The sequence below is a fragment of the Triturus cristatus genome, chromosome 11 (genome assembly GCF_964204655.1).
Source record: "Triturus cristatus chromosome 11, aTriCri1.1, whole genome shotgun sequence".
Classification (NCBI taxonomy): domain Eukaryota; kingdom Metazoa; phylum Chordata; class Amphibia; order Caudata; family Salamandridae; genus Triturus; species Triturus cristatus.
Window position 1 is genome coordinate 1,000,216,038 of NC_140594.1, and position 14,795 is coordinate 1,000,230,832.

Here is a 14,795-nt window from a genome sequence, read left to right on the forward strand (position 1 = left end):
ACTTCCAGGGCTTATACAACCATTCAAACAAGGAATCCCAGGAGGAGCTAGTGGAGGCCCACCAGCCCGTAAAGCTAAATTTTACCCTGAAGGAGGTCGAACTAGGAATAACCGGGCTCAGCAAAAATAAAGCTGCGGGCCCGGACGGAATTCCACCAGACCTATTCCTAAGTAGACCCGAACTATGGGTTCCGTTACTTATGAGGGTGCTTAACGAGGCAGGGGAGGTAGGCCTCCCCCAGTCCTGGTCAACGGCGACCATAGTCCCCCATCTATAAAAAAGGCAACCGTGATGACCCCCAATGCTATCGACCTATTTCCCTCATCGACGTGTCAGCCAAGGTCCTGGGGCGAGTCATCCTATCGAGATTGCAAGATTGGGCAGAGGAGCAACAAATCCTCTCAGAAATCCAATACGGCTTCAGGAAAGGCAGATCTACCACCGATCAATGCCTAAATTTATACCTCCCGATTGCAAAATATACCATCGCCGGGAGGGGGTCAATACACATGGGGTTTATGGACCTTTCAGCGGCCTTTGATCGCGTAAACAGGAGAAAGCTCTGGGCTATGCTAAAGGAGCTAGGTGTGGACCAATCTCTAGTCGACACTCTACAAAACCTACACCGGAACACCTCTGCAAGTGTAAGGTACAGTCAGGAAGGCAAAAAGACCGATCCCTTTACCTGCAATAGTGGAGTTAGACAGGGATGCATCCTTGCGCCCTTCCTTTTTTCTATTTACATTAACGCATTGGAAAAGGATCTCCTTAAGCTCCAAGTTGACTCACCCCAAATTGGTCATCGAGCAGTGCCCGTACTACTCTACGCCGATGACGCGGTCCTGCTCTCTAGAACACCTTTGGGACTGCAAAAATTAATTGACGGGTTTGTCAAATTCATGGAGAAACTGGACCTGGCAACAAACCTGGAAAAGTCCTATATTATGTCATCTGGGAAACCCACAAAAGGAACTTTCACCTACAATATCGGGTCACACAAAATAGATCAGGTCAAGTCTTTTACGTATTTGGGGGTGTTATTTGATCACGCCCTATCGTTCAAACCCCTGATTGAGAAGCATTCTACTAAACTGGCAGCTGCAGTTGGGGCAATCATGGGGTATGGGCAAAGATTAGGGAAATGGTCCCCCGAACAAATTCTGACCTTATACAGATCCATCTGTTGTGCGAAAGTAAGCTATGGGGCAGAAGTGTGGGGCTTTCTGGGCAAAAAAGCACAGCTGCTCCAGACTGAAGAAAACAAATTCTTACGAAGAATATTAAAAGTCCCACAGAGCGTTTCGGCCCACATTATACACGAAGAGGTAGGAGAACCCTTTTTAGAGGATAAAATTAAATCCAAACCCCTCCTGGCATGGGTGAAAGTATGGACCAACCCTGAGGCGGCCCTTACGAGACAAATTATCGAGGACTGCCTCAAAAGAGACAAAGGCCACGTAATCCCCTGGCTGAAATTTGTTAAGAAGTCGCTAACAGAGATTGGCTGCTCTCAATACTTCTCAGCCCCACACTCTCTGCCCCGGGAGAGTAAGACCCTGGTTAAAAAACTTTTTCTCACACATTTAAAGACATCAAGGGCAGAAAAAGAGAAGCACAAAATCACTAATCACTTGTACAACTACCTCACTGTGAAGCAAGGGATGGAACCTTATCTGAGGGTCATGTATAATGCGCAGGATCGCTACCTCATGACCCGCTTCAGATTTAACATGTTACACCATATCCTTGCAGTGCCATCTGGGTTCACCCACACAGTGGAAGAGAAGGGTACCTGCGGCTGCGATCTTAGATCTCCGCAGGATACCCTTCATTTTGTTTTACTGTGTCCTTTCTATACAATGCCAAGACGCAAGTTCCTGGTGGGAATCCTGAAAGAGCTAAAATTCAAACAGGCAAAATTGGCGCTGAGATTCTTACAGGAAGCGGAGGACGCTTACACCCTGTTTTGCACGATAAACTTTATTCGAATTGCAACAAGACTGAGGAACACCAGAGACATTGGCCCCTAAAAGTGATCTGAACATTTAAATCTCTACAAATCCCCTGGCCCTCTACCTGAGTACAGAAATTTTAATATTTATATCTTTTAAACTGAATATCACTTGCTGTGTTTTTAATTTGCGCATATTTTTATTGTATTTGTGCTTTTATGGTGTCTTTTTAAGAACCGAATAAAGATTATAAAAAAATTGAAAATTGACTACCCTTTTGTTGTAGTCTCAAAAAATTACTGAATGATTTACACAAAATCACCAAAAGGATGTATTCTGGTCCAAAATTCACTTTCAAGCTGTCTATGATGTAACTTCGAACAGCTGTTTTAATGCAGCAGAGAACAAACATTTAGAGTGTATTTTTATATGCACATTGAAATCTTTACACCCTCCTGTATCATTTAACTCCTTGAACCAATCTACAATAACAAAAGGGAAAAAAGCCTCAAACACTGTGATTGCAAAACCCATCTTCTACTGATGAACGAGTTACTTACCTTCGTTAACGATGTATCTGGTAGAGACATGGTCTAGCCGCAGATTCCTTAACTTAGAATATCCCCAGACTGGATCCGGAAAACTTTCCGCAGCAGCACCTCTGCGAGCCGGGGGCGGCGCCACATGGCTCCGTCCTGACGTCATCCACGGACATGACGTCTGCGAAGCCCTATATGCCCCTCCCGGTGTGCTGACGTCAGTTTTCGTCGGCGAAACTTTTCCGTGCCGCAACACGGAGCCATCACCAAAAAACTGTTAGAATATGGCAACAATGTGCGAAAATGATGAAAAGACAGAATGATGAAAAACCGCACCATAAATGAAAGTGCCAGGCACTGTATATTGGGAACTAGTAAAGGGAACGAGCAGAGCACCGCTCTGAGAAGCAACCCCGCAAAAGTGAAGGCCAACCACCCTGAGAGGTAAAGGAAGATGTAAACAACATCATGGCAGGAGACAGAAAGTCCGCAACCTTAATGTATAACCGTGAAGGACAACAAGTCCGGAACATAGGATCTAGGACAATTGACCACAAGACGTCACCAGAAAGAGACACTGTATCCCCAATAAGAGATTTAAAAAATGTGGCAGAGCCAACAAACCTCAAACCAATGGAGCATAGGGGTGGTAAGAGACCCCAAGGTGATAAAGAAAGGGAGAGCGGGGGGTGGGAAAAAACGCGAATAGAACCCACACTGTACAACTCAGGGCGTAGGGTTGGAAAGGATACATGACACATGAGCATACAGCCCAATTACGAAAATGGGCGGAGTAGAGCTATGAAAGAAGAATGAAACCTTCTGTTTGGGAGTGAAGCGAAAGCGTCCCCCTGCAGAAGGATCAAGCCACCCGAAGGGAGGCGAGCTGAGAAAGCCCAACCTGAAAAGGTCCTCGCAGAATGGGGAGGACGGGCGGGCGTTAAGGAATCTACGGCTAGACTATGTCTCTACCAGATACATCATTACCGAAGGTAAGTAACTTGTTCATCTAATAGAGATGTCTAGCCGCAGATTCCTTAACTTAGAATAGATACCAAAGCCCTACCCATAGAGGAGGCGGGTCTGCGACTAAGCCCCTCCAAGTTCTAGAGAGAACTTGGCTGTCAAGAAAGTGACTAAAACAGTGCCATCAATCATGTGATGAAGCACAGCGGGGACAGTAATGTGAGCGCAGCTAACTCCTAGACCATGAATCTTAGAAGAGAACGAAGAACAATGGAAGGCAAAGGTACCACAAGCCGACAAGAACAGCATGAAAACCCCTTTTGTGTATAACGGGTTGAGAGAGGGAAAGGCCAGAGCCAGAATGCGCGTGCTGGAGTAAGAGTTCACAACTTCAAAAAAGGAAGATGAAACAAGCCTAGGGCCTGAGGGATCCGCAGGATCAGAGGTGTCGATAGAAAGCAAAAAGTGATTATCGGTCGACCAGGCAAAGCAGTGGAAAAAACACTGTTGAACCTGCGCCTGCAAGATACAGGGGGCAACGAAGGCAAAAGGCTGACTCCTGGCCAGCAAGTGCCGGTATGGAACAAGAAAACGCATACTAAATATGCTGGAGTTAAAAGGAATCTGATGACACCGCCAGAAGAGGAACTGGAACTAGGGTGTGAAAGATCCACCAGATGTAATGTGTCACCTGTAAGCAAAACCCAGAGAGATGGCAACTGGTATGACAGAAAGCGCATACCGGCCCAGTATGTAGACTAGCAAAAGAAGCACTGTTCAAGCTGCATCAGCTAGACACATGTGACAACATTGGCAGGCGACCAATCCATGGCCAAAAGGCCGGTAGTAAAATAGAGAACACGCCAAGACATAGGCGGTCTGTTACAACTGGCTAAAAGGCCACCGGCGCACAGCCTAGCGTCAAAGTAGGAGCGACACTGTAAGACATCGAAGCATACCAGAAGGCACCTAGGCACATCAACTGGACGTTGGAACCACACTAAGAAAGGAAAGGTTTGGGCTATGCAGATGACATTGCTATTGTTACAGGCGACCCCATTGAAGCGATGGAACATATAGAGCAAGAAGCATTGGATTTCGGTCGAATTTCCGGGTATAAATTGAACTCCAGCAAAACTCAGATAGTAGTAAATAATAAAATCATTATGAACGATATGAGGATTGTTGATAAAGCAATATATTTAGGGGTAAGCATTAGTGCTAAAATTGAAAATATTGTTGATGATAATATTCAGCCCCTAATAATCCAGACTAAAAAAGAATTATCTCGGCTGCACAATTTACATTTAACTATTGGTGGAAGATCCAATGTGGTTAAAATGTTATTTTTTCCTAAATTTTTATATTTTTTTAGAACTATTTGTCTTGAATTTTCCCCATTAATTTTCAAAAACATCGACTATGTTTTCACATTTTGTTTGAGGATACAATAAACCACGTAGAGCATTTAGATGGATTACTTTACCTAGAGAACGTGGGGGATGGTCATTACCAAACTTTAAACTATATTATTGGGCCACAGTATTAAAGTATAGCAATAGCCTCTTAATGGAGAATTCAATGGGTCACAATACACCCACTCAGCAAGAACTTATTCTGGGTAACAATAGCATTGGTTGCCTGTGGCGCCATATGAACGATGATTATTTTAAAAAAGTAAAATTTAAAACTATTTCCAGCATTCTCAAAGTATGGAGTAGTACGAAAAAACTAGTCGGTTTAGGTCATTATTCATACTATACCCCCGTACTTCAGAATGCGGATCTCCCAGAAATATTTCAGGATATATATATACGGAGATGGGCTGAACTAGGTGTTAAACGACTCGGGTGTTTTTTTTCTGGTAGTGGAATAAAATCATTTAATGAATTAAAAACTGAGTTCCATCTGACAAATCGGGATTTTTTTAAATTTCTTCAGGTGAGGGACTTTTTATGTAGGAAAATGGGTGGCCGCATTAAATTTCATCCGTGTGATATTATAGATAAACTGAGACTAGTCAAAACTCCGAGCATTGGGGAAATATATGCAGGACTAAACGCTTTATTACCCGATGATATGAACAAACATTTGATGAAATGGCAGAGCAGGTTGGGAATTACATCTCAAACCCCTCGCGATGCCTATGATATGTCATTAACTCATTTAATGTCTATGAAACTTCAGGCACAATTCTTTAAAACATTTTTTTCACTTTACTACACTCCCGAAAAAATGGCAAAATGGGGGACGGGGAATGGAACGTTGTGTCCGCGATGTGCTCTTCCAGCAGCAGATATAACGCATATGTTTGCTTCATGCCCCGTTTTAACCAAAGTCCTTTCTGAAATCTCCGACTTTCTATCAAAGATTTTATACTGCAAGATTAACATTGGGAATACAGAAGTAGTGTTGGGCGTTTCTAACAACATTCGATCCAGCGAGCAACAGGGGCTGATTTTTGTTGGTATGGCCATCTTCAGGATGTGTGTTGCTTCAGCTTGGATAGATCCAATACCCCCCTTCATTCTCTGAATGGAGAGCTCGGCTATTGGCGACTTGCAGTCTGGAGGTTGCCATTTATAAGAATAAAGGGAGGGATAAGAGGAAGAGGGGCATGAAGATCTGGGCACCATTGATTGCTTTGACACAAGAAATTTGATTGTGGAAATTGGATATTGGTGTATACCTGCTCTCCGGGTGAGGGTGTGGGGGGGTGGGGGGCTAATGCAATGTTTTGAAAAAATAATAAAAATATTTAAAAAAACAAAACAAAAGGAAAGGCCTCCTGCAGTGCAGCGTGAGCAGTTCAGATGCGTATGACATGAAGAGGGCAACGGCCCAAAAGGGGAACCAGGCAGCCGAGCATCACATAGAAGTGGTGGCACAAGCAGACTGGGTCAGCGCATGAAGGAAAGAGCAACATCCCCCCATGCTCGGGAAGAACCACGGTCCCATGCAAGCTAGAGGCACAACAGTGGAAACAGTCAGGATCAATGTAAGTGCCCAGGACCAGAAGAAATACGCCCCATGAAAAATCACAGTATGATCCAAGCAGAAGTGTGGAAACACGTGTGCGGGGCAGCAGGGAATGTGGAAAGAACTGCTGTAGGAGAAGTGGTGAGAAAAGAGGCCACACACAGCAGAGATATAAATGATAAGCTAGTACCTTGGAGGACGAGCCCAATAAGGGCTGAGTGCCCAAGGTTGTACTAATAGAACTAAACATTGCCGCGCGGAGACGGTGTGAGCCGTAAAAACAAGGACAGAAGTACTAGACAAACGGCACCCGAAGCGCGACAGGAAGATGCTAATAAGGATTGCAGGACAAAAGACAGGGAGGGACTCCCCGAAGGATGTTGTTGTAAAGTTTATGCTTCAGATTGTCAGCTGTCTATCATGGCTGTGATGACATCTGAGGGTTCTGGAATGGATAAGAGAGCTTGGTGTGGGAGAGAATCTTGAGGAGTGGAGTAAGAGGCAGTTGGGTGGCTGAGCTGTTGTACCTTTATACTTATGAATAAAGAACCTATGGAAATCTACTTACTCTCATCTAATCTTTGATGGAAGAATCCACCTTTTAACACTGGCGACGACTGGGAAAAGCAGCTCAACTCCAGCCTGGAAAATCTCCGTTTTAACCAAATCTACATTTCTTTAAAAAAAGACAAAGAGGGAAGACTGGCTTGATACTGAAGTTTTATCTGAGATGCCGTACTGTGAGGTAAACTACAGATACAATCAAGTACTCTCCGTTCCAGGAGCTCTTTCAAGGTTTTCAAGTAAGACTTTCACTTTATTTGTAGCGCGCCCTCCAAGACTCACTTCGTAATCATCTCAAACTATTCTTGTCAGCTTTTGACTGGCTTTCAAGTAAGACTTTCACTTTATTTGAAGCGCGCTCTCCAAGACTGCCAAATATCTAAGTTTTTGTTTTCTTTTGTGTTACTACCGAACTTTCAACGGTTAAAGTTGGTTACTTTAAATTACCTTCTGTCTCACGCGCGTAAATGCTCCGTGAGTCTTGTGATGCGTGTGGAAGTCCCGTGAGCCCCTGATGCGCGTGGATCCCTCGTGAGTTACTGATGCGCGTTCATACTTTAGCATTCTCTTATGATGTCTCTTCATTCGATGCCCTGTAACCCTTTGAGGTTTGTGGTCTGACGACGTCTTCCCATTGTCACTGGAACGCAACGTTACGCTACCTAGGATTCTTCTATGACCTATGCGCATGCTCGCGCTCTCATTGCAGATTGGTTGGTGTCTTCTCCGTGGTTACTTAGCAACGCAGACGCTCAGTGTTTGTGTTTCATTTGCGTGCTCTACGTAATCCTTCACAGTGAATTTAGCGCATACTGTTGGAACACGTACATTGAATGATGAGCCGTCTCTTACAGCGCTGATACGCACAGCTTATATATTTACTGCGTGTCTTATGTACTGCGTGGCACAGAGACCCTCAACGCAATCTTCAAGCAAGAGATACTTGGAATAGAAGTGTCTCCAAGTTACACACCTGTGTGTGTCAACATCACGCTGATACGCACAGCTTAATTAGCGCTGATACGCACAGCTTATATATTTACTGCGTGTCTTATGTACTGCGTGGCACAGAGACCCTCAACACAATCTTCAAGCAAGAGATACTTGGAATAGAAGTGTCTCCAAGTTACACACCTGTGTGTGTCAACATCACGCTGATACGCACAGCTTAATTTAAGGTTGTAACTTTAAAGTGTGAAACGCGTTTCCTTGAACATTATTATTCATTCGCAGCGCTGATACACACAGCTTATATATTTACTGCCTGTCTTATATACTGGTTGCCACAGAGACTCTCAACACAATCTTCAAGCAAGAGATACTTGCAATAGGAGTTTCTCCAAGTTACGCACCTGTGTGTGTCAACATCACGCTGATACGCACAGCTTAGATTAAGGTTGTAATTTTAAAGTGTGAAACGTTTCGTTGGACATTATTGTTATTTGTTTTTCTTTTTCTCACTTTTCTTTCTTTTCTTTTCTTTATTTCTCCTCTTCATTGACATTCATCAAATCTCTGCTAATTATAACAGCTATATTTACCTTATTCACTCTTTTATATACATAAGCTCATACTGTCAATTTCTGATATGCAAAATGTAACTGCAGCCCCGTTTTTCTTACAGTCATCAGGGGATCCTCCCATAAAATGGTCAAAATGGAAAAAGGTTTTTGAACGGTATGCCCGTGTGTGTGGTACCTCTCTTAGCGTAGAGAGGAAAACTGCGTTACTTATGCATTGCCTGGGTTCAGAAGGTCAAGACGTTTTTGATCACCTTCCGGATGTTCCCAACAGTGCTGCAGCTAACCTAAATGAATTTGAATTATGCATTTACAAACTTGATGCCCACTATTTGCCTAAGGTCAGTACCATTTTAGAGCGTTACCATTTCGGTAGACGTATGCAGAAGGAAGGTGAGAGTATTGAGAATTATGTCACAGACCTTAGACGTTTAGCGTCAACGTGTAAGTTCGATACGCTAATTGAAGAGAGAATAAGAGACCAATTTATGTTGGGCTGTGTTTCAGAAAAGGTTCGTGACGAACTTTGGCTCAAAGATGAGCCGTCTCTAGATGAAGTTTTAGTCATAGCTAAAAGAATTGAGCACTCTCTTGAGTGTGTTAAGGAGATCAAGAAAGATCTCAGTAAAGATGTATCGGTGGTCAGTACTAACACAACTTCTAATTTGAGGCCTAAAGAGACCCAATCCAAAACTCCAGTAAAAGGAAAAAAAGAAAATAAATCTCGATTACAATTTGATAAAGGAAATAAATGTTACAGATGTAACAATGCTGGTCATTGGGCCAATGATAAATCCTGTCCCGCGTTAAATGCCATATGCACGTATTGTAAGAAAAGGGGACATTTTTTAATTGCTTGCAGAATTAAATCGTCCAAACAAAGTATTAATGAAATTGCGGTGGACAATTCGAGTGACCAACATGATTTTGAGTGTGGTCAGATTATTGTCCAGGTTGGTAGTGATGGACCTTTGGATTATATTCTTATTGAAGGTCATAAAACCAAAGTATTGTTTGACTCTGGTGCAAAAATTACCATTGTATCAAGCACATTTTTTGGTGATAATTTAAGGTCAAAAATCAATCTGTTAAAACCTGACATTCGCCCCACAGCCTATGGTGGGGACCCTATTGATTTGAGAGGTTACTTTATGGGTTTGGTTGAATATGAGGGTCGCCTTACGTCTGGGAAAGTATATGTCTCTAAGAAGGGCGACAGTATAATCAGTTGGTGGCATCAGAAAGATCTAGGAGTCATGTTGGATCCTAACAGCTCTCCTCCTATCTTACTCAAAAAGAGGGAAACTGTTGAATCTGTAGATCATCATTCCCTTCTGCAAACTCAACTGATGGAGGAATATCCACAAGTGTTTGGTGACAAACTTGGATGTTTGAAAGGGTATTGTCACAAAATAAAACTGTCTCCGGGGTCCGTCCCAGTGTCCAGTAAGGTACGTAATGTTCCTTTCACTGTTAGGGAGGAGATGTTGAAGGAGTTAGAGAAGCTCAAATCACAGGGGATTATTGAGGAGGTTGAAGGAACGTCATGGTTGGCTCCGGTTGTGGCCGCAAGGAAGGCTGATGGTTCTTTGAGATTGTGTGTGGACCTCAGACAACTCAACAAATGTGTTCTTGTTGATAAATATCCTCTTCCAAATATAACAGAGCTGTTAAGCATGGTGAGTGGTGCTAAAGTGTTTAGCACGATAGATTTAACATCTGCGTACCATCAAATTCTGCTTGATCAGTCCTCCAGAGATTTAACTGCATTCGTTACCCCGTTTGGTACCTTTAGATTTGTAAGACTTCCTTTTGGTCTTGTCTCTGCCGCTTCTGTTTTCCAAAGAGTCATGGAAAAGGTGTTAGTCAACGTTTCTGGGGTTTGCGTCTATCAGGACGATATTTTAGTCTATGCATGTGATGAATTAGAACATGGGAAAAGGGTCCGACAAGTGTTGGATAGACTTTCCGCTCACAATCTCACTATTAAGCGTGAGAAGTGCAAGTTCGGCCTTGATAAAATTGATTACTTGGGTCACACGGTAACAGCTGATGGTGTTGTCCCCAAGGCCGAATTGGTAAGCACTATTAAAGATCTAATTGCCCCCTCTTCAAAGGAAGAACTCATGCGCTTCCTGGGGATGGCGGAATATTACAACAAATTTATTAAGAATTTTGCAGAAGCTACTTTCAACATGAGAAATTTGCTTAAAAAAGGAGTAAAATTTGTCTGGAATGATTTGTGTGATAAGGAATTCATAGATATAAAGTACAAGTTACAGAATGCGCCTAATCTCCGTAATTTTGATCCAGCTAAATGTTCAATTATCTCGACTGATGCTAGTCTCAAGGGTCTTGGTGCTGTCTTATATCAAGGTGGCACGAATCCTGACAACACCATTATGTTTGTGTCAAGGAGTCTGAAGGGTGCAGAATCTAGGTACTCGGTCATTGAAAGAGAAGCCCTTGCTGTCTACTGGGCTATTAAGAAGTTTAAAAAATTTCTTTGGGGAACTTCGTTTGTAGTTAGGACGGATCACAAACCATTGTGTGAGGTACTAACGAGTAAGGGTATTGACTCAATTTCTCAGAGAATCTCCAGATGGAGTGTTGGGTTGCAAGGTTTTAATTTCTCAGTTAGGTATGTTCCAGGTTCAGAGAACTTGGTTGCCGACACACTTTCAAGATTGGTCCCTGTTACCCAATCTAGTGACAGTTTAGATTCTGAATTTAGTCATTCCCATGATTTTGTGTGTGAAATTGATTACAAAGTAATTTCTCAAGATTCCTGGCTAAACGCTTGTCATGAAGATCAAGTTATTCAAGAGGTTTTGAAACTTATCCATGAGGGTTGGCATTGTAAGGAAGAAGGAAGTCAAGCTGTTAAAGATTTTTGGTCAGTTAGGGAACAGTTGTCCTGTTGTGAGGGAATGTTATGGAGAGGTCACCGACTAGTTCCTCCTTTGTCTCTAAGGAAATCTCTTCTAGATCTAGCTCATGAGGCTCACTTAGGGATTTCTAAAACCAAAGAACGAGTGCGTTCTACTTACTGGTGGCCTGGGATGGACATTCAAATTGAGCGTTTGGTAAGGGAGTGTGTCCAATGTTCTCTAAGTGAGAAGAGTTTAAAGATCAGGACTCAGCCCATGGAAAAAAGGTCGCGCCCCAGTGGTCCTTGGAAGGACATAGCTCTAGATATTTTGGGACCAGTGCATGGTGATGGGTCGGATACTTTTGTTATTGTTGTCATGGATCTCTACTCTAGGTGGCCTGAAATTTCTTTCACTAGAAACACTAATACTAAAAGCGTTATCGATTTTCTGAAAGTGTTAATTTCAAGGGAAGGTATACCACAGACTTTGCTGACTGACAATGGTGTCCAGCTGGTGTCGAAGGAAATGGAAGACTTCCTTGTTAATTGTGGTATTGTTCACAAAAAATGTGCCTTATATCACCCTGAATCTAACGGCACTGTTGAAAGGTTTAATAGGGTCCTAAAAGACACTATTTCCCTGGCTAAACAGAATTGTCTTGACTGGAAGGAGGAGGTTTTTAGGAGAGTTGGTGTCTATCGCTTTGCGCCTCATACCATGACTGGAAGGTCTCCCTTTTCCTTGTTCAGGGGGAGGCAACCTGATACTTTTTTGGAACCACCGTGGGTTAATAAATGTATCTCGGCCAAGGGAGGTGTTCCGGATGTAAGCTCGTGGGAGGAAAGGGAGGATTATAAGTGTTTGAAAAGTAAAGAAAATTATGATGCGAGACATGCTGTTAGATCTACTAAAGTTTCTGTTGGTGATTTTGTCATGATCAAAAGACCTGGTTTCTGTGTTTCTGGTGCCAAATTCACGAAACCTTTAAAGGTAATTAAGGTCTTTGGCAATGCTGTGAGGACTTCTGACCACAGAGTGTGGAATTTAAATAGAGTCGCTGTATGTGGCAAGATGCGTCATGTGAGTGATCTTTCAAAAAATATTGATAGCAATGATGGCTCACGAACCTTAAGGAAATCTAACAGAATTTCTCATACTCCTTCATATTTGAACGACTATGTAGTAAAATGATTTAGTCATATTTATATGTTAATTGTATAGTGTTCTTTTCTTTCTTTGACTTTTCGTCCAAATGTTAGTGTGTAAAGGAGGGAGATGTGTTGTAAAGTTTATGCTTCAGATTGTCAGCTGTCTATCATGGCTGTGATGACATCTGAGGGTTCTGGAATGGATAAGAGAGCTTGGTGTGGGAGAGAATCTTGAGGAGTGGAGTAAGAGGCAGTTGGGTGGCTGAGCTGTTGTACCTTTATACTTATGAATAAAGAACCTATGGAAATCTACTTACTCTCATCTAATCTTTGATGGAAGAATCCACCTTTTAACAGATGTCCGCGAGGAATACTCCATAGGAGCGTACTAAGGCAAGGCAGTCACCCAGCACCAGCATATACCCCACATAGGGTAAGTGTCAACCCCTGATAAGGGGATGCTCTTGGGTAAATCACGCAGTCAGAGGACTGAACAGAAGAAGAAACCAGTCATACGGCTGAAATCTAACAAATCAGAGAAGGCTGAACAGCCGTGGACAGCAATCGGGGATTAACCCAGCCATACGGTTGAAATCTAACAAATCAGAGCAGGCTGAACAGTCGTGGACAGCAAACCGGGAACCTACTATACACGTTTGTGATAGAGGTGTAGGAAAATAAGGCACAGAACAGTGCAAAAGTTATGACAACCCGGACAAGAGCCAGGAGACTGCCAAATCTGCGTGGGTATCAAAAAGGTCCACACCATTAAACGGTAGATCCCTGAGGGCATCCCAAACATTATCTGGGAAGCAACTGTCGCGCAGCCATGCATGGCGGCGCAAAGCCACAGACCGAGCAAGAGCTCGTCCCACAGAGTCAGAAGCAACTGTGACCGCGGCTCCTCAGGAATAGAAGGGAGAAGGGTCTCGACCAGGTCCCAAAGGGTTGAGGATGAACGTGCGAACACACACGCAGTATTCAATGTGCGGATACTCGCACTGGTAGAGGCAAAAAGTTGGCGAGCACACACGTCCAGCCACCTAGACTCCCTAGTGGGAGGTAATAATGGCAAGGTGGATGAAGGCTAAGTTAAAGGCCGCTTGAACAGCAAGTTCCTGAGCCGTAGGGTGAGTGGACAGGCAGAGTGGATCACCCGAAGCAGGATGGTGTCTACGGGCAATAGCCCGATCAACAGAGTCGCCAGAAGAGGGCCCTGCCCATGTGCCACGCAAAATGTCAAATAAAGAGCTGCCAAATAGCAGCAAAGGCTCCACCTCAATAGGCTCCATATGGGGCTGATCCAGTAAGGAATAAGACAGAAAGGGTGGCCACAGGAGGCTGAAAACCAAGAATAGCAGCCGCCATGTGAATGGCACGTGCGTAAGCAGCACCAGCTTCAGTTGCCATCCGGCTAGGCGATAATAAGCCGTCGGTAGGAGACGGCTGAAGACTAAGCCGTCCACTGGAAAACAAAAGTGGAGGAGCCTGAGACTGACCCGAAGGCCAGGCAACACAAGGCACTTGCACCATGTGCCCCTGATCCGGGGGAATCCAGAGAAGTGTCAACCTCTTGACCAGGAGGCGTTAATGCCGGCACCGGCATCGATCGACGCCGTGTGGAGGTCGCAGCGACGTCCGAGGAGTCGGGAGGAGCAGCAACCTCGTGAGTGAGCTGGGACGGTGGCACCGGTGTCGATCGACGCTGGGTTGGAGTCATCTGGACGTCGACAACCTCCAGAGGAGACTCGACCTGGACGCCGTCCAACGTCGACCCCACTGCAAAATGTGCCCGTTTGGTCAAGCAAAGCGTCGAGCCGGGCGTCACGGACGTCGACGCAGGAGGCCGCTCAGGGCTATGCGAAGACTGACGGGGTGGGCTGGACGGGTGACTGGGAGGACCCACTGGGCCGTGACCCGTCGGCGTCGTATCATCTCCGGAACCGGAGTCGATGCACACACCCGGCGTCGAGGAAGAACCTGCCGGCGAGGACCCGACATGAGTGCCCTCCACCTGTTTGGGACCCGAAGGCGCTCCAGGGAGAAGTGGGGACCCAAAGTACGCCTGTAGTGCAATAGAATAAGCCTCCATTTGGGCACGCGTCTCTCTAGCCCCCGGAAAGGGAGGGTATGGAGAAAGCGACTGACGGGCGCCCTTACCTGGCAAAGAGCGAGAGGAGCGGGCGCCAGCAGTATGCGAATGGAAGGAGGACCTCCATGCTTGCCGCTTGTGCTTACCTGCCCTCGAAAGAC

General features: G+C 44.5%; 1 protein-coding gene across 1 annotated transcript in view; it reads right to left on the reverse strand.

The window, feature by feature from the left end:
* The window catches only part of SEC62 (SEC62 preprotein translocation factor), a 269,678-nt gene that overhangs the window by 126,773 nt on the left and 128,110 nt on the right, over window positions 1-14,795 (reverse strand). The window lies entirely within an intron of this gene.